We start from the raw sequence: 24,621 nt of genomic DNA on the forward strand, positions 1-24,621 counted from the left end.
GAAACACAGGTCAGTGCAGAAACTTGTGCACAAAGGTTCACAGCAGCATTATTTCTAAGAGGCCCCAAACAGGAATAATCCAACGTCCACCAACGATGCATGGAGACAGGGAACACGGTGTTTCCACACGATGGAGTACGATTCAACAATAAACAGGGACAAAGCACTGACACACGGGAGGACATGGATGGGCCTGGAGACTACTGTGAAGTGAGAGGAGCCAGACACCAAAGGCCACTTAGTGTGTGATTCCATTTACATGGAATGTCCAGAATAGGCAAATCCATTTACAAAAGATAGATTAGCGGTTGCCTCGGGCTGGGAGTGAGCATTTGGGAGGGGATGAGAAGCGATTGCTAACGGGTGTGATTTCTTTTCTGAGGTGGGAAGAATGTTCTGGAATCGGACGGTGCAATGGTTACACAACTAACTTTGAATATATGAAAAACGCCTGACCCGTACGCTTCAAAAGGGTGAATTATTTCAGCCAAATTATTAAAGCAAACTTGTGGGTCGTCCTTCTCCAGGCTCCAGGCTAAGCCCAGAAGGATCCTTTGCAAGAAGCTTCGTCCCCAGACACCAAAGCCTGTGCCTGGAATGTGGCGTGTTCACTCTCAGATCAGGGAGGAAGGCAGACTTATCTGTTCCTCTGGCACACATTCCAGAGGCCTGACTCGGCCTCCAGTTTTATGATTCCTGGGTCCACAGGTCCAATCCCCGAGCAGCCCGAGTGGTGGGCCCCAAGTAAAACACTGGGGCCCACCACTTACCTTACAGACTGAGCAGCTTTCCAGAAGGCTGTGCAGGCCCGGGAGCCTGGGCTTAGCGGCTTGCAGACTCTGGGAACATCCCAAACCTGCCTTTCTGGGAGAAGGGAACTCTAGGAGCATCTGTTGAAAGCCTACTAAGTGCTGGGCCCAACAGGAGGTTCCCATTTGGCCTCAACGGTTCTAGAGGGAGCACTGTCACTGCCATCTTGCTCGAGAAAAAGAGATGTGCAGTGAGACTAAATGCCCTGTCCTCACCAGCAAAGGGTAGAAGTTCCCTTTTCCTGGGGCACCAAGCACTCACCCGGCACTCCACAGGACTCTGGGCTTTAGCTGTCTCATCAGCAGAGGGACACACATCTACCCCACCTCCCATGTGGCCTGGTAGCTATTAACAGAAGCACCTGGCTTTTAATGAGTGCCAGGCCTCATTCCTCATGGGCTGTGGCTGCCGCTGGCCAGGCCAGGGGAGATGGGCTAGACGGTCTTTCTTCCATCAAGGTCATCACTGCGGCTTCACCCAGTTAGAGCCCTCTGCTCTCTGGATGTGGGTGTTACCCCCTCAGCCCTCAAAGGTGCTCTCTCCTGCTCCTCCCAGAGCCCACCGCTCCCCCTGAGCTTTTCAGGGATGGCCCTGTTCCCTTCCCCCGCTGCTGTAGTCTGGGGACTTCTCTTATCTCTAGGATAAAAATCCTGAGGGCAAAAGTTGCAGAAGCAGTGCTGGGGCTGGAGGGGAATCCCTGTGACAGCTGCCCAGGCTGGTGTGGATTCCTGTGCCCTGGGCGGGTTCCTCCTTCTGAGGGCCTGCTCCCAGGGTGGGGTGGGAAGGCTAGTCCAAGGCCACCAGGCAGTTTTCTCTGCCAGCAGCCAGGTGTCCCTTGCTCTGGTGCTGCTCAGCCACGAGGACTGGGAGCTGGGGGGCTGGCTTCTCCCTCCCCCCAAGGACGGGCGGCAACAAAAACACAAAGCACTCATTTTCAAATCACATATGGCTTCTCTGACCCCATCAAGTAACTTTATTCACACAAACGTCCCTTAATTTACAAAGCCTCAGTCATTCATACACATTAGGGGGAATCCACAGTGTTCAAGGAACTTAAATATAATGTATCATACCAACCCAAGTAAACCAAGTACAAAAAATATTCATATAAAGTTGTTCACACGAAGGTCCTAGATTACCAGCTTCTGTGCAAAAAAAGAAAATAAAGAAAAATAGATTTATTAACTAGTATTTGAAGCTAACTCTGTGCCTGGGTTACTCTGTGCCTCCCTCACACCCAAGTCAGCCCCATGGTGAGTGCTGAATCCTTGCAACATACTCCCTGGCTCTGATGGGAGAGGCCCCCTTGGGCACAAAAGATTTCTTTAAAGTGTTCCTGAACAAACTCCCTTCCACTTGTGGCCTCTCTTGGAAAAAGATGTGGGGACCTCCGGGCGACCGATGGCAGTGGGTTCACCTCTTGATGGTGGCCATTGGAAGCTGACATTTGCCAACCCTCGTGTCCCACCTCCTAGCTCCCCACTGAGGAGCATCTCCCTGGACAGGAATCCCCATCCTCCGAGCCTGGCAGGCAGGATCAGGGCCAGCCTGGTGTCCCAAAGGCTGTGCCTCAGCCCAGTGTGGGAGGACAGCCTCAGCCCCAAGCTTGTCTATTGTCAGGGGGTCCTCCAGTCACACCATGCCTGTCTGGGGGCCAACACAGGCTAAAGAAGGGGAAAGGAATTGGGGGGAAGCAACAGCCCAAGAGCCACCAGTGCCCCCAGATGTGTGTGTATCGTGGGGCAGGGGTGCAAGGAGGATCAAAGGTGAGAGGCGCTCTTGTTGGGTAGGGCCAGGGGCCCAGGCAGCATGGAGCAAGGTGAGGGCACAGAGTTTGGGGTTCCCTTCATAGGGGGTGGATGCCCAACTTCTGTTGTTCCGAGTTTCCAAAAGATACTCTGAGGCTGAAACCCAGGCATCCATCAAGATCTGTCTTCTAAAAAGGTAAGCTGCAACACAGAAACATAGAACATAGAATGTTCCTACAGTGCCAGCTTTTTAACCTTTTCTTAGAAAAAATGACTCAAGCAAAAATAATGTTATTGCTCCAAACACTGGTTTTCTAGGAGACAGCTGATATGTCAAGGTGCAGAGAACCTTGGAGGAAGGGAATGGTTGAGGCAGGGAATGTCCGGGGGGGTGAGAAGGCTGCGAGGAAGGTGGTGAGTGGTCTTAGCACCGCAGGGTCGGGAGCAGAGGGAGTGCTGGGCGCGCGCCCCTCCCGTCTCCACCTTCATTCGCTCTGGGACGACCACTGGCAGTGCTGGACAGGAGGCCAGGCCAGGAGTCAGCTCTCCGCCAGTGTTGGGTACATTTCTCCTCCAGCTGTAAACAGGGTATTTCTTAAGTAAACAATGAATAGCTCCCTCCTAAAGGCAGCCGACAGGGGGCCAAACCACAGCAAGGTGGGAGGCCAGAGTTCTCACTCTCCTGTCCCAATGCCTCTGGGATGAGTGGAGGGGCTAAGGCCTGAAGCCTTAGTCCCCGGTGCCCAGAAAGGGGTCAGCCAGAGCCAGGCTTGAACGCACAGACTGTGGCATCCTCCTGGCTAGAGGTAAGAGGCAGGGGACCTGCTGGGTTGTGAGAGGCAGAGAGAGAACACCTGGTGGAAGCATGGTTTTTCTGTCCCCAGCTAAAGCTGCTGCTAGTACCCTGGTGGTGGCAGGGAGCCCTGTGCCTGGCTGCAGCCTCGGGGAAGGATTGGGCAACGACTGGGGTGGGAGGGGACCCTTTCCTCATGGCTCTCTGTGGGTGGGAGTGAAGTTTAAGTGCCAGGAGGACAGGTAGGGAGGACACTGCCGACCTCCAGCTGAGCCAGCAGGTCTGGTCAAGGGAGGGCATGGGATAAGGCACTATGATCTGTCTTGCTGAGTCCTCTTGCCGGTGGGGAAACTGAGCTTAAGACCCACTGGGTCTCAGGCCCAGAACCTCCCCACTACGGACTAACTGGTTCACAGATCCAAGGAGAAAAGAATGACCACTATTTTAAGGTTTGGAAACTCCTAGAACTTGGACAGGCCTTACGGATGTGGTGATGCTGAGGTGAGGTGGCAGATGCAGGTGGAGGGAATGAAGGGCAGGAAGAGGCAGGAGGCTGGGCCACAGCGGGACTGCTGGGGGTGGGGTGGCTGAGAAGTGGATGGGAACTAACCGGGTCTAATCACGGCTAGTCCACTGGCTGTGGGCAGAGCCGGTGTTTACTTTGGGCTGCCGTCCACCTGACCACCTGGGCACCTAAGCTGGGCAAAGCAGGGAGCAGGGAGCAGGGATGGGGGGGGGGTGCAGACAGGAGGGAGAGACAGGCACTCGGGGCTAAGGAGTTGGCCGTGGTGAGCCAGGGAGGGAGGCCCTGCCACCAAGCAAGGGTAGGCCGAGTCCTGCAAGACCAGGGTGTGTAGAAGCCTGCCACCCCTCCCAGGCTGCCTGTCTTGCCCTGAAGGCAGAGAGACATCCTATGACCTACATGGGTTACTCTGATGCCAAGAGAAATAACAGGGGGACTACCCCAGCTCTGAGACCTGATCCAGATGGAGGATAGAGCCCTGGGAGGGCAGAGGAAAAGTCAAAGGAAAGGGAATACCTTGTTAGGCCTGAGCCTTTACCTGGGACCTGCAGACGGGGCTGCAGAAGGGGCTGCAGCCAGGGAGGGCGGGGGTGGGGGGCACAAGCAGAGAAGGGGAGTGAGCTGCAGGCAGGGAAGCTGTGCTCCCTACCCTCTCAGGGGGAGTTCAGGGCACACTCCTGGAGGCCCCAGAAGCCAGAAGGGAGCCAGGGTGCAGGCGGGCACAAAGGATTTCACAAGGAAGGGAAAGGCATGGCTCCCACCCGCTGCCCTAACTGTGGCCAACCGGCTGCCTTGGTATTTAAGGGGCTTGAGAAAGGGTGAGAGGATGCCAGCAAACACGTGGTGAGTTTGCAAGTTTGGGCTGGTGTTGCCTTAGTCTGTCCCAAATGCCCAGGGCCAAAGGACTGCCGCTTTGGGGGAAAAGCCCCCCTCCTTGGTCACACACCAACCCGAACAATTTCTGACTGCCTCCCCTATCAATCCTATGCTGGTTTAGATAAAACAAAAAATGAACATAAAAGAATTCCTTTCCCCTTCCCCCTGAGACCCTGTCTTGCTTGACTGTAAAGGGGGGGAAAGCCTTTGGAGATGTCCCAGTAGCTTGTGGGTGAAAGGGACAACATAGGCCCAGCCACTTGCCCCTTTGAGGGACAAACACTCCGGTTCAGAAGCCCGAGAGGAGGGAGCAGTGTGAGAGCCGCAGAGGGCCAGATGGCCACACAGACTGTGGCCACACAGACGCTGGTGCTGAGGTCAATAGGGCCACGCTGGGGAAGCTCTAAGGTGGTGGCAGGCCACAAATGGACACCTGACAGCTGCGGGGGGTGGAGGGTGGGGGTAGTGGTGTTCCTAACTCATCCCCTCCCTGCTCTTGGCAGGTCTATTCTTTTCCCACCAGACACGTTTATGCTGAGGGAGGGCATCTAACAGTGAGTCCCTGGGGGTGAGGGAGATGGCGCTTGACACTGTCGCCGACTCTGACTCCACGGGCCCACGTGCAGGGGACACACCCTTCACTGCAAGGAGATGACAGTGGCAGCCAGTTCAGGACACCCTGTTCTTATGGCCAGGTCACAACCAGATCTCTGGGACTTAGGTGGTCTCTGTGACAACCAGAATGTTTGGCGGGCACACATGGGAAGGAGATGATCCAAGAGGCAGGAGGTGATGGGTGCTGTCCTCACAGGAGTGACAGATGCCCACCGAAGACCCAGCCATGTCCCAGGCAGAGGTTTGGCACGACAGTTTTTTCCTGGGGGTCTTCCTCTGGGAGGGAAACCACTAACAGAAAGGTAGGCTTGTAGAGCTAGACTGGGCTGGCGCTTGACCACTGGGAAGTGGGGAATAGTCACCTCTGTAGGCCCCCCATCGCCTTTCCCTCCCCTCCCCCCCAGTACTCCTGGTTATAAAGGGCAGAAGAGGGAATGGACTCCCACTACTGCGAGTCCTGGTGTGGCCCAGGTCTTCCAGCAGCTGAAGGAGAACAAACCCGCAGTTTAGACTTTCTTTTCTGCGTCCTCCTGGCCAAACCCTGTCTTCTTCCTCTTTCAGGTGGTTCTTCGCCTCGGACCATTTGTAAGGCCCGAGGGCTGGCCAGGAGCAGCCCCCGGGGGGTCCGGCTGCCTCCTGTCTTCAAGTCTCGCTCATGTTCTGGGACCCGGCCTGGTTCTCCACAGAAAGGCAGGCCTTCTCTGGGGAAGTGAGGTGTTCTAAGCAGAACCAAGGGGTGGGTGAAACAAAGGAGATAGAGGGAAAATAAAGGAACAAAACAACATAGCTCCCTAACCCCTTATAAAAATTAACAATGAAATTTATACATATGCTTTGTCCATGTTGTTTCTCTGTAGCATAGTTTCCTGCTCTTCTGAAGTCTTAATCGTTTAAATTAAAAAAGGAGAAAAAAAAAAAGGACAAAAAATAAAATAAGATTTTAAAAAATTAAGCAAAACTAAAAGGAGTGGGAGGGAAACCCAAACAAAAGCTTCACATTGCCGGAGATCCAGCTGTTGGGAGATCACCAACTGACCAAGCCACTGCCTGCACCCTCTGCCGTCCTCTGTGTGAGACACGATGAGACTGTGGGTCCCGAGGATCAACCTGGAAGACAGAAGACAGAAGGCAGGGGATAAATGGACACTAGGCTGGTGGGCTCGGGGTACCTCCAAGCTCCAGATGCCAGACTAGAGGCCAGCACCCATCCCAGAGACGGCAGGAGCTGTGATGGGCTGGGGAGGTTTCTAAATACCTTACAGGGAGTGACTCTAGATTCCCTACAACCGTCCTGCCATTGACACACATTATTCTCCCAGGGAAACTGAGGCACGGGTTAAGTCACATGATTAAACATCATACTGACAGAGAAGCAGACCCTGGCTGGGAACCCAGGCCTGCTGGCTGTGGCTACAAAATCCTATCACGAACCCCATCCCTGCACTACTAGGAAAAGATGCCATGGGACCCTAGCCATCAGTCTTTCCAGACTTCAGCCCCCTTCCCTCCTTGCCCTAATTGTGCTGTATTGAAGCTTCATGCGCACGCTTGTGTTTATCCTATTTCACAGACAAGTGAGACTCAGCCCCCTAAGAACCTGTCTGAGTTAACCAAAGCTCTTAGGTCTCAAAAGGGGCCAGAATCCCACAGCCAGGGGCAGGGGTGATTTGGGAGTTGGGTTAAGAATGAGGTTCTGGGGGCTCTGGGTGGCTCAGTTGGTTAAGTGCCTGCCTTCGGCTCAGGTCATTGATCTCAGGGTCCTGGGATCGAGCCCCACGTTGGGCTCCTTGCTCTTGCTCAGCAGGAAACCTGCTTCTCCCTCTGCTTGCTCACCATCCCTGCCCTTCTGCTCTGTCAAATAAAATCCTTAAAAAAGAAAAAAAAAAAAAAAAAAAAGAACGAGGTCCTAGAGCCAGAACCTGTGGCCATTAACAGGTTCTGCCACTTGACTGTGGCAAATTTAAGCCCTTTGCTCCTTGGTCTTGTTTCCTGTACCGAATCACAGGTTATTATGAGGGCCAAATGAATACACAGAACTTGACGCAGTGCCTGGTCCTATTATGATTAGCTATTCTTTGGGAATTGCTGGGTGCCAGCCTCATGAACAAGACCAGCTACCAGCCTTTCAGGGACCCGTCTTAGTGCAGGCCTAGAACACAAGAGCCTATGGAGATCAGCCTCGAGCCAGCGACTGCCACCAGCCCGCTGTCGCAGCCCGAGCTGCTCAATCAGGGCCACGTAGAACCCCATCCTAGGCAGGCACCCAGGGCAACAATGCTTCATCTACGCGGCACATGGACTCATCTTGGGCTTTCAGAGTGCCTGCTCTCACCCTGAACAATGGAATCAGAGCAGTCTTCCATGGCATGCTGGAAATCCCTCCAAATCCCCCCCTGCTCTGGCTTCATTTTTTTTTTGGGGGGGAGGGTATTTATTTATTCATGAGATAGAAGGAGAGGCAGAGACACAGGCAGAGGAGGGAGTCCGATGCAGGACTTGATCCCAGGACCCCGGGATCACAATCTGAGCCAAAGGCAGACACTCAGGGTCCTGAACCATCCAGGTGTCCCCTGGCTTCACTCTTGTGTAAACTCCACGCAGCCCGAAAAGGTGTGCCCTCCCAACCCTGCATCCTCCTCACCATCACTTGGCACCTGTGCAGTCTGACCACATGGGCCTATTGTCCTCAGCTCTCAGGGAAGACACTCGGCTAGTCCTCATGGGAGGCAGTGGGGTCCGGCAATGCTGAGCCTCACTTGTCTGTGAATGTTTGCTTCCTACCCTCAACCTGTGCCTCTGTGAGAAATGGCTCTTCTTTGAAGTCTGACTAGAGTAACAACTATCAAGTACCTGGTCCACAGCAGGAACTGACTCACTCCATGAGCCCATCCTGTCCTCGTCCCCAACTGGAGATGATGGATGTGTTAGGTTTGGACAGGATGTAGTCCGCAGTCACTGGACCACCCAAACTGCTCCTAGGTGGGTGAGTGTGGCATGGAAGGGATGCAAGGCCTGCCAGAGAAGTGTACCAGTGCCTTCTGGAAAGCCATCTGGCCAGGTATTTTCAGAGCCTCAGGTAATTTTCGACCTCTAGACCCTAAAATTCCACTTCCGGAGACCCAGCTTGACTGGTCACCTTACATGTGTAAAGGACTTCACAAATAAAGACGTTCATTGAAGGGTGATCTAAAGTACGAGGCAACAACCCACAAATCCAAAAAGAAAAGACTGAAGCAAACAATCTATCCACTCAGTGATGTATTACAGAGGAAATGAGAAGGCAGGTGGCATTCTGACATTACGGCAGAAGCACTTCCCCGGCTTAAGGGGAAGGAACAAGCAGGCTCCGCCTTCCTGCGGCGTACAGTATGGGCAGAACTATGTAATAAACAAAAAACCTCCATGTGTAGGAATATCTGTCAAGAAATGCATCAAAATGTTGTACTTGTCACATGTGTATTTTCTCCTTCCCCTGGTGCATATTGAGTACATATCACATTGCCATGCTTTACTTTGCAATGGCAAAAACAGAGCACTCTAAGGGATGAGAAGAGCTGGCAGCCCCAAAGAAAGGTCCCTGGAATAGCAGGCCAAGAGCCTAGACCCAGGCTCTCTTCTGGGCTCTTCCACACACAGTGGGCAGTGGAGAATTTTCTGTAGCTGTCAGGTGAGGTCAGATTGTACAGTTTCTTCCTCCAGCGCAAGGCAAGGAGTAAAGTGGGGATGAATTATAAAGGTGCCGGAAAAGTATTTCATCTGGAAGAAAACAGTGGTTTTCTCAGCCTCCACCTCTGCTGCTTGTTTCCCTGTCTGTTAAGTCTCCTCAATCAACAACAACAACAAAATCCATTGGTGGGTCTTGTATCCCAGTTTCTGACTTGGCAAAATAAAATTACCAGAAGCACATCCCGGGCTGACCTAGAAGCTATCTCGAGCTCTGGCTTATTCAGCATGCCTAGGCCTTCTTATGCTTTCAGGACAAAGCAGAGCAACCAGGAGCCGGGGGGAGGCTCGAGGGGAACCTCACCATCCAAGTCCTTGTGAAATACAACAAGAAAAGCCCAGGAAACTGTATGCTAACGTGTTATCTGCTAAGATAATCTCTTGGACCAGTTAGGACATTTTCAGCACTGCTTTCCTCCATCCCTTGCAGGACCCAAGCTAAGGACAACCTACTCAAAGGGATGCCCATCAGCAGGAAGGTGGCCCATAGCAGCAGAAAAGCAGTGGTCAGGGAGGCAGAGAGATTCAGAGGCCAGAAGTCTCCTTTTACATAATAAACCAGCAGAACAGAGTGTGCCCACGGAAGGTCAAACCAACAGCAGAGCTCTCTGCAAGAACTCCTGAGACACCAGCGTGTAATGACCGCTGTAATCACTGGGTCCCTTGCCAGGAAGCCAGGCTGACATTTCCCACAGGCTCCTCCACCCTCCCCTGACTTTGGCACTGGGTCCCATCCTCCTGTAGGATGCCTCAGGACAGCCTACAGGTCTGGGTCTGCTTCTCTCCCAGGGACAGGGCCAAGAAAGAGGGCTCTCTTTCTCTCAGGGAGAGGGCCGGGCCTTCGGGGTTGGTCCTTTTATAGACGGCCCACCTGCCACCTGCCTCAGGGAGCCAGTGGTGGCAGCTGTATCACCAGGGAGAGAGGCTCTACAGCCATGAAAAGGGCTCAGACTGCATGGTCCTGGGTTATAGCAGCAGCCCCTCCCAGGCACATGCTGGGGCAGTAGATGGTTTAAGGGCCCAGCCCGGGGAAGGGAGGGCTCGAGGGCTGGAGGAGCTTCCGACTTCACCTGAGCAGATGTCACCCCTCGGCTCCCTGACTCCCAGTGACCAGCTCCGACCTGGGCCTGCCTTGTGTGATTAACCTCTGCGTGATGTCAGCAGCACACCCCCTCTTTCGCCTTTCTGATCATCTCATTTTGTGAGGATGACTGCCCCATTTTAACAAGGGGATGGGCCCAGAGAGGTGGAGCAGCTGGGCCCATGCACAGAGCTGCTGAGCCACAGAACCAGCGATTCGTCCCCGCAGGCCCAGTGCCACTCACCGCCCGGGCTTCCCGCTCGGACTCTGCCCGTGGTCCCTGCAGCTCCCTCAGCACTTCTGACCTTATTTCTCTGTAATTATAGTCACAGCAATTGCTCACCCAGCATCGAACATTCCAAGGGCTTTGTAGGGAACAACCCTATTAGGGCAACTTTCAGCTCTTCCATGCTGCTTCCCACTAACCATGTTCCCACACGGAGCCTCCGTGTTATGGCTACTGCCCCATCTCACCTCCACAACCCTATGAGGTAGGCGCTCCGGTTGCCCAGTTGCACCGATGCCCAGAGAGAAGGGCTGCACAGCTAATGGGTGGGAGAGGACAGGGTCTGCCCACGGCTCCTACTTTTAGCATTAACTGTCCTGGAAAATCCCTTCCTGGAGAGACAAGAGGTTAAGTGGAGTTTAAAACCCACTTAATCCCTTCATTTATAAACACATTCACTCAGAAAAGGGTTCATGGAGGGCTTGTAGGTATTTCTGCACAAGTCTGGTGTCTAGAGCACATTGGAGGAGTGGAGCCACCAGGCTATGAGCAGACTTCTAGCAAGTTCCTCTGCCAGCTAAGCAGTTGTTTGGGCTCCCATTAACGCCACCAGCAGTTTGGAGAACAAGAAGTGGGGAGAGGATGGGATTCATGGGTTCCCCCACCCACCACCTCCCCTACCCCTCGGCCCACAGACATGATCATCTAGGGAAAGAGAAGGCTATCCTGTACTCTAGAAGCGTGGTCCTCCTACTTTGTTGATGTCAAAATGTCATTTTTAGATGAAACTAAATGGCGGTGGTTCCCTGTCTGTACCATCCTTCCAAATGTTTAAGTCTGGCAGTGGCAGGGTATAAGAATCTCTAGGAGCCTAGAGATTCAGCTACGTTTCAGTTGAGCGTCTTTCCTCAAGTGCTCTCTCGGGGGAAACAGTACAAGCTGTGGTGACGGTCCTGGGTTCAAATCTGGTCTCTGCCACTTACCAACCATTTATATCATCTGAGTCTCCTTTTCCATACTAGCAAGTGGGGATGCTGCTCTTTACCCTTCTAGGGTCTGCAGTGAGGATTCAAGTAAGCTGCCTATTCCAGCACCTGGTACGGAGTCGGATACTCTGTATGATCTATCCTGTTGTTCACTGTGTTAATGGTCACTCTGGTTCTTAGACCAGAGCTGTGCAACTTATCTAGAGATGAGGCTTAATTCAGGAACTTTCTGTCCTACATCTGCAATATGGAGACGTAAGGGGAAGGCAGCGGAGGTGGTAGTAGAGGGAAGGGGAGCTCTCCAAATACCCTATCTGAAATGAGTCTCTGCCACACCATTGTTGTAACTCCCCCAGGACAGCCAGATGGTGGCAAAGGTATCCTCAGCACCTTTCAACCTGCTCAGGCCTAAAGATAGATTTTTAAAGCCCAGGAACCTCGAAATCTGAAATACAACCTAGCTGTCTGCGAGGACCTATCCTCTGTGGTATTATACAAAAATGTCATAACTACGTTGAAAGGATGGGCCGGTAGCCCAGGTACAGCACATGTCAGAAGGAGGACTCACATAGCAGTCTACAGGTTCTGAGGTGGCACAGAACACTGAAGCTCATGCCACCTGCTGTGAAGGTGTGAAGCAACCATAAGCATGTGTGATGTCAGGTGCCAGTCACTACATACACTCGTGCCACTCAGCAAAATAAAAAGGTTAAATGATTAGTGCATGCTTAACTGGGATTCCAACCTAAAGTCTGGTTTTCTCTGTCCCTCTCATCTATTTTTTAAAAAAGATTTTATTTCTTTATTCATTAGAGACACAGAATGAGAGAGAGAGGCAGAGACACAGGCAGAGGGAGAAGCAGGCTCCATGCAGGGAGCCTGATGCAGGACTTGATTCCAGGACCCTAAGATCACAACCCGAGCCAAAGGCAGATGCTCAACCACTGAGCCACCCAGGTGTCCCCCAAGAACTCATTCTTAACCAAAGCTCCCCGTGCAGTCCTGCAAGCTGATATTATTACTGTACTTAAGGCTATCTTTGACATGCTAGACATCATGCATGCCAGGCTTCATAAGCAAAGCTTCCTTTGTCCAAACAAAGGACTGTGTAGGAATTATCTCCATTTTACAGATGGGCAAACCAAGGCGCAGGTATCCATTTTCTGTGTATCATCTGTGGAGGTACAGAGGCAAGGCGATGGATGTCACAGTCACAGACAGCAGGCCTCTCCTAAGTAGGATTAGCTTCAAAATGAGTCATTCCTCACTTGTTTAATACACCAAAGCAGCTGGATTTTCATACTCACATATTAACATGCCAGCCCTGGGCCGGGGGGGGTGGGGGCGTGTCAGTGGCCCTGGCACTACTGTCCATTCCCATCTGTCAGAGGGACAGAGGCCAGGGAGCCAAGCTTTCTGATACACCATTTATCCAAGGCTTTGCTAGCCACAGTGGGGCTCAGAGAGGGGCAAGACTAGGGTCAACCGTGCTACAAGTGGCCCACAGCACAGCACAGGGGTAAAAAAAAAACAGAGGTGGATGTGACAGATGGGGTAGCCATGCTGTCCATCTTCGGATCTACAGAGGGCATGATGTCAGGGATGCCATCCGCTCTGGACTCTGAGCCCTGACCAGGAGGCCAAAAGAAGGCAGAAGTTTAGGGGTAGGTACTGAATGTGGGGTAAATGTCATTCAAAGAGCATCACGTTCCAAGAGTGGCAAAGAGCTGATGCTCCGTCAAGGGCCTGGGCTTTGAGGTAGGAGATCTAAAACAGGTAGCTTGGCTCTCCCCACTACTAGGTGAGGTCCCCAAGCCAAAACTTTATCAACATTGTAGTCATGTCTGCCGTGCAGGGTGTGACATCCAGTGACAGCGTCTGTACTGGGCACAGTGAGGTACACAGGAGGCAATTAACATATGGGGACAGCAGCCTTATGTCCCACCCCAACCCCAAACCTCACCAGCTTACTGGCCTGGGCGAGACAACTTGGCATCATGCCAGCCCCCTTTCTGCTCTGGGCCTCGGCAAGTGCTGGTCGGCTTGTAAGCGCCGGTCCCTTGACCCGCCCCGTTGCTGTCAGCTGGTCCCCTCCACATGCCTTCCCCCAGGGACGCTGGGCCCTGTGCCCCGGCGAGCACTCAGGGAGTGACCACAGACCTCCACGGGCCATGCCCTGTGCGCTCCCCATCTACCCTAAGGACAGGACAGTCCTGTGCTTCTCGAGCATCTCAGGTTTGCCAGACCGATGAATCAAACGCTGGCTGACTGACAGGAACTGGGAGCTAGTGCAGGGCAACAAAAGAATTAATTTACAAGTCCCACAGAGTCATTCAGCATGGCAGGATCTTAACACAAAAATATGGTTATAAAATCCCTGCCTATAGCTGAGTTCCCACGGAACATCCCGCCATGCTAGGTGAAGAGAGAGATGCTCACCGTCACCTCAGAAAACCGGGCCACTTGTCCAGGCTCCAGCAGGTGGCAAGGGAAGAGCTGGGATGTCCTCAGTGCTCATTTCCTATCTGGCCGCACCGCGCCACCTCCCCCCAACACACCTCCAGAGCCCTGTGGGGAAAATGAGGCACATGGGGACCAAGGGTCTCCCTGACAGGACACAGTCCACCTGCTACAGAACCAGGAGGCTCTGCTGCCAATGTCAGCTCTCTGCCACTCCTTCCATGACTGCCTTCCCGCAGGAGGCCACCTTGCAAAGGGAAAGAAAGTAAGGTCTTCTGTTCAATCTGGAGAGGGAAGCCTGAAATCCAGGGGTGGCCAGCAGGACCAGCCTGGCTTCAGTAAGTCCCCCAGGGCAAGCCAGCCACAGAAAGAGGCAAACGAGAAGGCTGGCCTTGCAGACTAGGAGCCTTGGCTTTGGCCTCAATGCTGTGGTCTTCCCCAGATCTTCAAGACCACATGGCCTATCCTTCAGGTCTGACCACCTATAAAATGCAATGATGCCCAACACTGCTCCTCAGCAGGCCAGTGGCTCAAGAGGTGGTGGTGGCGTTCCAGCTGGGGGTGCTGTCAGGTAGGTTGAACTGCACCCCACATTCGAAGCACATGGGTTGCTTAAATAGGTAGTGATGGTGGTATGGGGCAGCAGCAGGGCAGGCCCCCCACCCCCTGCCCTGAGAAACTGAACACCAGCTCTCAAGCAGCCAGGGGCCCTCCCTCCCAGCTTCCACATCCTTTTCACCCACTTCCGCATGTCCAGAGGGGGCAGCCCTGTGAATTCTGAAAAGCGGCCTGTTGCCCAGGCTGTAACAGCACAGATGCAACCACAGGAATGGACTCCCATGTGGCCACCTACTAAGAGACACTGAAGCAGAATGTAGAAAAAACGATGAAGGACCCCGTGTGGTGGTAGGAACCCCCGTTTCCAGTCTCATCTAGCTCTCTCCATGCTCCCTGCTGGGGATCTTGTTTCTTTCTAACGTTTTTTGAAGATTTTATTTTATTTATTCATTCACAAGAGACAGAGGCAGAGACACAGGCAGAGAGAGAAGCAGGCTCCTGGTGGGGAGCCCGATGCGGGACTCAATCCCAGGACCCTGGGATCACGATCTGAGCCGAAGGCAGATGCTTAACCACTCAGCCACCCAGGTGCCCCTGACCTCGTTTCTTCCTATGCAGCTAAGGGGCTTGGGACCAGGACAGGGGTTCTCAATCCGGGGTCCTTAGAATTGTGAGGAGGCATAGGGTCTGCAAATGCCAGAGGGCATATGAAGTATCACAGTGCAGGTCAGTCCCCTTTTTCTGGAGGGACACCCCTGATGCTTGGATTCTGAGAAGGGCCCACGCACAAGGAATCTAGATCCAAAAGCACCTCGCCAAGGCTCTTATCTATCAAGGCAAAACTCTTACCAGAAAGCAGCACAGGAGTGCTAAAAGGGGTTCCCCAGGGCACAGGTGAGCAGGGCAAGCTGCATGGGGGCTGAGGGCTAAGGGGCGTTCTGCGGGGGAGGCAAGCTTCAGCCTCCTGTACCATAGTCCTGCCTACCAGTGGGACAGGGGAGGTCCCTCTCCTTACAGATTCTCCAGGCAAACTTGAGACTCAAAGCAGATAAAGGCCATGGAGAGGAGACAGGCTCTATGCCGAGTCAGCTGAGCTCAGTCGGTGGCCCACTTACCACAGTGAGGACACGCACTCTCTTGCAGCAATCACTGGCAGGCCCAATGTACGGCAGGACACGGTTTACTGAGAGAAGGGAGGCGAGCGGAGCTCAAGCCAAGATGGTGTGCTGCAAACAGACGCCAGCCTTATCTCCAGCGTGTCAGAAAGTTTGGCTGGGGCAGTGAATGCTCCTACATAAACTGCAGCAGGCAGTTACCACAGGAGCTTACAGACTTGGAGACTCGGTCATATTATAGCAGTGCTCATGTTGTCACCATTGTGGACTTGCTTCATATTGTTTTAAACCTTTTTGATTTCTCAAAGTGAGCTGCCCCAAATGCTAGATTCAAAAGCTTGCCAAATGCACAAAAGGAAGAATGGCTGGGGCGCCTGGCTGGCTCAGTTGGTGAAGCATGTGACTCCTGATCTCCGGGTTGTGAATTCGAGCCCTATGGTGGGTGTAAAATCTTAAAAAAAAAACAACCCCCCAAAACCCCAAACACCAAAACTTGAAATCAAAGGAAGAATTAAAGGCAAGACCTAAGAGTCTGAGATCTGGAGGGCTCTCTAGTGACCAGTGAGTGATCCATAGGACTGTACTCTAAGTCATCCCATGGGGGGTTGAGGACGCAGACCTATTTAAACCTGGTCTTTCTGGCCTTGGGACGTCACATCTGGAGCTCCTCAGGGAGCTGGGAAGCACCTGAGCTGGTAAACAGGTACTGGCTGGCACTCCAGACTGTCTGCAGAAACAGCCCTGGTAATTGGCAGTCGGCTACAGGGACATCCTCACTAATTCCCTCCCTCAACTTATTAAGTATAGGGATGAAATGAAAGCTGCCAACTGCCTCAACAGTCCCCAAAGAGACTGAGGTTCAGCTGTGGCTGCTGTGATTAGCAGACAAAGGGCTCCAGGGAGAGGCTGGGCTCCTGGGAGAACCCTCCTCACCGGCCCTTTGCCAGGAGCATGTCTAAGGTGCTGTCCCAACTGAAGGAGAGGTCGCTCTTCCATATGGCGACAGGACAGTCTGTGGTTGGAAAAGGAAAGACTCAAACAAGGTCATGCCCAGAGTGGTCTGGGCAAAGGGAGACCATATGGACTTCTGGTTATAGCAACCAGACTGAAGCACAGTGAGCTGAGGAGAACTCACTGGGGGCACCTGCTAAGGGGCTTGGAGCTCTCTTAGGGAAAAGAAGAGCACTGCAGATTGCTAGTGAAAGGGAATGATTAGCCTGTAAGGATTTGGCAAAAACAAACAGACCGAATGAAGGCAACACACAGAGCTGTCCGTCAGTGAGCTCTCGCGGTGCACGAGGAAAAGCACTGGGGACTTCCTATTTCTTGTGCATTTAGTCTTCACACCAGCAGACAGTGAACGTCAGTGATAAATGAGTATCATTTAGCAGACAGGAAATGGGGACCCAGAGAAGTTAGGGGACTTGCCCAAAGTCACCCAGCTGGGAAGTAAGAGAGTGGCAATTTAAACCCAGATTTATCAACATACCAGGTCCCAAAACCAGTCTCTTACAGACACTAACATGGAAGCACAGCGCTCCCATATGGGCCATTGCTATCTCCCTTTGTGTGCTCAGGAGGGTGCCATCTCACACCTTCTGAAGAAGGCTGGCCCTGTCAGGTGTAGCATCTCTTCCCTCCCGCAGGGAGCCAATAGCTCTTGCCTCACTGTGACCTGCTCATCTGCCAGAAAACCACGGCCTTGTACATACACCATCACCACCACCTGCTTCCGCTTTCTTTCCAGGGTGAAAGTTACCCTCCTTAGGCTGACATTCAAAGCTCTGGACAACTTAGTGCTATTTCGTTCTCCCACTTTATCTCTGCATGACCCAACCCAAAGATCTGCTCTTGACACAAATTCTCAATGTTCTCATGCCGTGTTCCTTGCTTGCACCACCCTTGCCGGCCCTCCTTTCTTCAGGGGTTATCTTAAGTCACAGGTCCTACAGGGTGCCATTACTTCTTCAACCAAAAGCCAGCGTTCCCTCCACTGAGTTCCTGGGAGCATGGAGGACTGCACCACTGCAGACGTACGAATGTGACCTACCTTCAGAAGCCTATGGAAAAAGAGCATGGTCTCCAGGGCTCCAGCCCTGGAGCTGGTACTTGCTAGCCATGTGGCCAGTGGGATAAATCACTTACTGTCTTTGGAGTGGGAAGGACATCCTACCCAGGACCTGCATGAGGATTTCAAGAGGTAAGAAACAGTGGGGTGGGACACACATGGGCGGCTCAGAGGTTGAGCGTCTGTCCTCGGCTCAGGGCCTGATCCCACTGTCCAGGGATGGAGTCCCGCATGGGGCTCCCTGCAGGAAGCCTGCTTCTTCCTCTGCCTTTATCTCTGCCTCTCTGTGTCTCTTATGAATAAATAAGCATTTGTAAATAAGTATAAAACTTGGATCCATTCTCCAGGGAAAGAGAGGAGGTTAACAGGTAGAGCAAGCTTCTACCCCACACCCTACACATAGTTCAAAACAAGGGGTCTGAGGACAGCTGAAGGACTGACTCTGAAATCCCTTTCCATCAGCTTGATGTCAAGTTCAGGCCATGGGGTCGCCCGCCCCTCAGTTCTTCGCACTGACGTGCCTGAGGGCAACTGAGAACAGAGCGCCCTGCACCCCTTCCCCCTTCTCCTCTCCTTAACCCAAAATAAAAAGTTATTTCCAATGCACAAATAGAAGTGGCCCTCAAAGTCTATTTTATAGCCAGCGATCATGATCCTGATGTTACATAACCATGGGGAAAAACAACAACAAAAAAACCAACAACCCCCCCTCCCCCACCACAAAACCCTGAGAATGAGATGCAGGCGCTTCAAAGCTGCTCTTTGGCAGAACCACCAGCCTGCCCACGTGACAGGACACTGCACAGGTTTTCGGCTTGGAAAAGCAAAAGTAAACACAAAAAAACACAACTAATCGCTATGTTCTTGGGACACAATTATAGCAGAGTGCATATGCGAATAAAGACAGAGAAGAGCCAGACACATCAGTCACCTAATGAGAAGCTGATTACAATGGAAACAACAAAACACAGCAAGATACAGTCATTGCATGAAGGCTGTGAATCAGCCCTGGGTCTCAGGAGGGCACCTGGGGCTCAGGAAGGTGTCCTATGCTTAGCCCCAAATTTGGGATCCAGCAGCTCCCCAAGAAGATGCAGATAATCCCTTACCCATCCAGAGGAGAGGATGGGTTTGTGGCCCTATGTCCAAGACCCACCTTGTATTTCTCACTCCCCAAATCCCCTCCCTCTCCTGCAGTGTCCACAGTCTCGTAAATGGCTCTCCTCCCCACCCAGTGATTCATGGGGGCACCCTTCCTTCATCTCCCTCATTCAGCTCACTTGCAAGCCCCCAGCAATCTCCAAAGGCACTTTAAATTCACTCTGCCCCATCCCGTGTACCATCCACCCTAACCTGGGGGACTCGACTTCCTAGCTGGGCTCCCACATCCATGCTTGCCCTCTCCGATCCTGGCCGAGTGCTTCTGTAGACACGGAAACTGAGGGGGCAAGCTGCTGTGACTTATCAACACCTCCCCAGCCAGGCTCATCAGGTTCCTGTCTCCTCCCAGCCTTTCCCACTTTGCCCCTGCCAGTTCACTGCCCCTCTGCCTGGCAGACACACCTCATTCCTCAGGTCTGAGTTTCAATGGCATCTCCTATGAAAGACTTTATCAGACCCCCTTGGGGAGCTCCCTGCTATTCTATTTCCTCCATCCATCCATGCCTGGTCAAACCTGTAGTTGTCCCTTAGGATGGGTCTCTCAAAATGAGGTCTAAGTGTTTGGAGGGTGGGGACCAGGTCTGAGCTGCCCCCGATGTGCTGCAAGAACCTACCAGTGCCTGCACCATACTTAGGCTACCCAAAAAATTAATGGGCCCCTATGGGGTGTGTGTGTTTTCTTTATTGGCAGGGGTGGGTGGGAAGCATGCGAACCTGCACATGTTCTGAGACTACTTCCAGCTGTCACAGTGTGGCTGAGAACTAGTTGGAAAAGACAACAGAACCCAAGAGCTATGGAGGGCCTATTCGTGCCTGGCATCCCAAGGCTAGCTTTACATCAACTTTCCATTTAATCCACCTGAAAATCCTATGGGGTTAGTACTATCAGTAATCAGTTGTATAAATGAGGACTCCAAGGCTCAGAGAGATGCTTAAGTAGGTTAGCCGGACTGAGGTCAGGGATTACTCTCATCTCCATGGCCCAAGCTGGGCACAGAGCAGGTGCTCAATACATGTCTGGGGAATGAACAAGTGAAGATTTCTCGTTGTGATTCAAAGCCTATGTCTGAGACTCCACTTAGAGACCTAAGCCAGACCTGTGCATCCTATTGCTTCCATTCCCTATGTGCAGCTGCCTCTCAAGTTCCCCTTTCTGGAAGGGTGATCTCCCATTCTACCACAAAGACCACACAGGGCCCCATATTCCCCTGGTGGTACTTTGCTGGAGATCATCCCGAGATGCTCATTGTTATTATGGCTCAGAAGTCTGCTCTCCCAGGGCCAGGGAAGCCCATGGAGAAATTTAATTTTCTTCCTCCTCCCAGGAACAGGTGGCTGCAGGACCTCACCTCATCCTAAGGATACATGAGCTGAGGGAGAAACCAAGCAAGATCAGGAATCCCGAGTCCCGGAAACTCACCCTCTGTGGGATTCACAAACATAACAGGGCTGAGGGAACAGGGAGAGAGGGGCGGGGGAGTGGTCCCTTAGGTACCCTGGTTTTCTGGACAAGGAAACCACGGCCCACAGAGAAGTAACTTGCCCAGAGTCCCAAAGTTAGGTAGTTATGGAAGGCAGAGACACGATCAGGACCTGGCAGGCCCCTCTTCTCAGCTCTTATACCTAGATCTAAGCTTTTTGAGGGCAAATGGTTAAGAGGTAAGGTATGTGGTTGTGTGTTTAACAGACAGTAATGTGGCAGATTGTGCCTTTACCCTCTTTTGCCAGAGCAGCTCTCAATCCTAAGTGTGCATCAGCATCACTCAGATGGCTTGCTGAACAGCCCCCTCCCCGGTTTTCAACTCTGCAGGACTGAAGGGGGACCAGAAGTATGCACTCGGACAGTTCCCAGGTGATGCTGCCAGTCTGGGGACCACACTGAGAAAGTTGCTCACTGACACTGTGTTAGGGGATGGGAGCCAGGGAGTAGGCATAGGGAGGAGTATGGCAGTAGCTTGTCAACCTCTTCAAGTTCACAGGAATAGAATCCTGATCTATTAAGTAGGAAACTCCTTACTTGTGACTTCCTCAGTTCCTTCCACTGATAAAATGGAAGCAATCTTCTGAACGCTCATCAAACTTTACCCAGGCCACATAACCAGGCTGCAGATCCTAAAGACTCACATCTGGTTCCGCCTATAGCACCACGAGCTTACACCCAACACCCAAGGACACCCAGAGTAGGCAGGAAACCAAAGTTCCAGAACAGCTGTCTCACTGCTCTAGGACTTCCAAAACCCTGGGCCGCAGTGATATGCTCTCCAAAGGCTTTCTGTGCTACACCCGGTAGCACAGTGTCCTGCCCTGAGCATTTGAGGGCGGGGAAGGGAAGAGGATCTCTGGGTCACATCCGTGGTGACATCTGGATTTCAGTTTAGGCAATCTGGCCTAAACTACTAAATAATTTTTTCTAGAAGGTACGAATCACTGTGTTGTCTGGGGTGTGGTATACTCACACTCATTTCTGCTGCCCCATGCAAACCAGGGGTTCCTTCCAAACATTCATTAAATCCTAGTATGCAATCTGGTTACTAACAACAAATGAGTCTTTACTTGCGACTTCCAGTTCTCCTTATGTCTGTACAAGGCTGGGCTGGGCCGGTAAGGTCCACGCACTCTGCCAAGATCTGACTGCACTGTACTTCCAGCCCATGCCTCAGATGTGCCCCAGACCAGAGCCTTCTAGAAGGACATGTCTTAGACATGTCTGAAAAAAGCAGAAAGGCAAAAAATAGAAGGGTGCTGTCCCTGATATATGTAAGGGTTTCCTTCTAAAGGGATGGGAGTAAATGCACAATGAATCAATGGGCTCACACCATCTCTGACTCTGCCTGGAACAGCTGGCTAATACTAAAATCCAACATCATATACCAAAGCCCACCTGCCTTCCATCATTGCCACAATACTGGCGTAGGATGACGTAAAGCCCAGGTTACCCTCTGTGAGATTACCGCCCAGGCTCCACATCCAGCTCCTTTTTGCAACCTAGAAAAACAGACGCCTTTTCATCTTCCTCAGTATGCCCTGTGGTGTGCCTAGGTGGCTCTAATCCATTCCTCCCGAGTCCCTAGACATCATTTTCTTTTACAAAGAAACAAAACACAGAAATCTGACCTGTGTATGATGCAGGCTGAGTTATAGCTTTCCCTTGGCACCTCTAACTGAAAGTGAAATTCCTTTAAAGTTGGGAAATTCATTGCAGTATTTTATGGTATTGATTTATTTTAAACTTGGTTGGCAGTTTTAAGGCCTGCCATGCTTCTGAATCCTAGAAATGCTGGAAGAGGTCTCCATTTCCTTTGATTGTGTAATACTGCAGAGGACTCACCAGTGGCAATGAAAGGAGGGGCTGGGAGCTTGTGTGTCACTGCCCTGGTTTATCAAGATGGAACCCTGGGTTTTCTCCCCAGGTCCAGGGTCTAGAAGGCATCTCTGGTTGGGATCTCACTTACCAGAACAGTAGTACCCTTTCCCCTGGCCAGCTGGATCCTGTACCCGACACACCCTCAGGGACTAAGGTGAGCTTCTGGTGAGGTCTGAGCTATGACCCGCTTCACTTGTCACCTGGCTTACAAAGTGCCTCTCAACTTACCTTCAAAAACCAGCCCAGGGTGCCACCTCCTCCAGGGAAGCTTTCCCTCCACCCTCTGAGGCTTCCTGTTACCTCTCCTAGGCCACAGCTTCTACAACTAAGTATCCAGGTCTTTCTCCCACTGCTACATCGTGAACCCCTGGAGGATAACACTTGTAGTCTACACTGTCACCACCACCACCAGCCAAGTGCCTGCCATATATCAGGAGGGCTCTTGTTCATTAAATGCAGCTTGGCTCCAGCATCTTGCAACCACAGGGCTGAGGGCAGCCATATCAATGATAGAGACTCCCAATGACGACTACTGCCATCTTGCTTTGGGTTCTCAGTGTCAAATGCCCAGGCTAAGTCCACTTGGGACGGGCTTCTGCCAGGATCTGTCCTGGCAGAGGGAAGGAAGAGAGACAACAGGCTGCCAATGGGTCCCATCGGAGTCCCTTCCTCACTGGTGCCACAGGCTGCCCCGTCAGCACTCACTCTGTGCCAGTGCTTTCCCAGAAGCATGCTTCCAGTCTCCCACCTTCCAACCTTTGGGTAGTTTTGACTTCTGCCTGCTACGTGCCTTCTGCCTACTACTGCCTGCCCCCCAGGGGTTAGGTGGGTACCTCAGCTGCCCACATCTGAGATTGTCTCAGTGTACCCCAAGAGGAATCCACAGAGCTGACCTCACCTGAAGGAGGGGATGGTATACATCCTTAGACCCTGAGAGATGCCCATGGGCAGCACCATACACCAATAGCTAGGGGGCCACCTAAATGGTGCTCCTCTGAGGAGGGAGTCCACCATCCACCTGAAATTAGAAGTCCATCAAAAGCTGCTTTTAAAGAGGCTGCAGGAAGCAGAACCGAACAGTGAAAATTTCCAGTCAGCTACCTCGTTTGGAATCCTGGCTCTCAGAACTCAGCAAAGGGATTCTCCACATCCTCATCCGCAGCAGGATGGATGGCCGGTGGTGGTTACGCAGATGCTATGTGATAATTACATATGTGGTGTCAACGATCAAAGAAAGTGTGGAACGTATTTAATTCAGAGCTGAAGAGAAAGAACAAGGCCTCTCTGCTCAGCACAAGTCAGGGGCCCCTTGAAGCAGGTTTTTATAACCAGAAGCTGTTATTGTTGGTAGGAGTGTCCGTGTCCCAGGGGAAGAGGAAATGGGACTTGGACGGACCCCAACCATCAGGCAACCTTGCTTACAGCTGGCCGATTACAAAAGTGATTTTGCTTTGCCCAAAGGGCCGCCGTCTGGGCTGGGAGGAGCCAAGGATGCCAGGGAGGAGTAGAATGTGAGCAACAACAGCCCTGGGGCAGACCTGTCCCCTCACAGATGCTTTGATGTCCTGCAGAGCTCCAAGGGACAGACTATCCCTGGGGGCCACCAGCCCCATTACATAACCCACAGCTCAGACAGCTCAGCTTCCTACCGTTGATACAGCTGGAGCTGTCAGGGGATGACAACTCCAAGGGCAAAAGCTGGCCCCCAGGGAGTCGCCTGGCCTTAAAAACATCAGCCTTCCTGACCTAGGGGAACCCCCAGAAAACATGAGCAGACAGACCAGGCCTCATAGTCTCTCTATATGCCAGTACCTAAGGCCACCAAGTCCTCACAGTAGAGGCAGAGCTCCCAGGGAGAAGAGAAGTAAACCTTCTGGAGCTTCACCCCCATCTCTCTGCTCGTAGCCCTGTGGAGTGCTAGCGAGACAGGCAAGGCAAGGCTAAGAAGTCCACTTTACAGACAGGGACTTAAAGGAGGCTCAGAAACCGGAGATCTGCTTGGGTCAAAGGATTGATGATCACCGGCTACATACATTCCCCTCCCAATTATCACTCAACTTGAAATAAAACCCTTATTCTCTAAGGATCTAATCACCTACTTCAGGGTAAGGATGGCATTTCCCTCCTTCCATACTTCCTTTGGAAAGTTCAAGGCTCCACCAGAGACTAAGTGGGATGAGCCTCTGGGGTGTAGGAATCAAATTGATGCTGGTCTCTTTGGCGGTTAAGGCTGCATGGAGAAGGGGTCGTCCTGGCTTATCCCTCTCGTTGGGCTACCTGGCTGTTCACCATGAGCACATTGCATATATTTTTTTTTTTTTTTTTTAAGTACAAGAAACCATCTCCCAACTAAATAGAAGGCTACTAACTGCCCCGTGCCTTGTGCCCGCATCATTCATCTCACATGCCACTCCGTGTGCTTTGTTGAATTACAAAGACATGTGATTCCTACAGATGATGCAATGAGGCAACATCCCCTATCAGTGAACACCAGGGCCTTAGACCTGGGTTCAA

At 52.2% G+C, this 24,621-nt stretch overlaps 1 protein-coding gene across 2 annotated transcripts in view; it reads right to left on the minus strand.

Annotated features, from left to right (window-relative positions):
• Positions 1-1,741: 1,741 nt before the first annotated feature.
• The window catches only part of STK35 (serine/threonine kinase 35), a 44,469-nt gene continuing 21,589 nt past the window's right edge, over positions 1,742-24,621 (minus strand). For both annotated transcript variants that reach the window (XM_072800309.1, XM_072800308.1), the window contains exon 4: positions 1,742-6,472. The gene's annotated coding sequence lies outside the window, so the exon portion shown is untranslated. The remainder of the gene's footprint in view (positions 6,473-24,621) is intronic.

This window comes from Canis lupus, chromosome 26, assembly GCF_048164855.1.
Source record: "Canis lupus baileyi chromosome 26, mCanLup2.hap1, whole genome shotgun sequence".
NCBI lineage: Eukaryota > Metazoa > Chordata > Mammalia > Carnivora > Canidae > Canis > Canis lupus.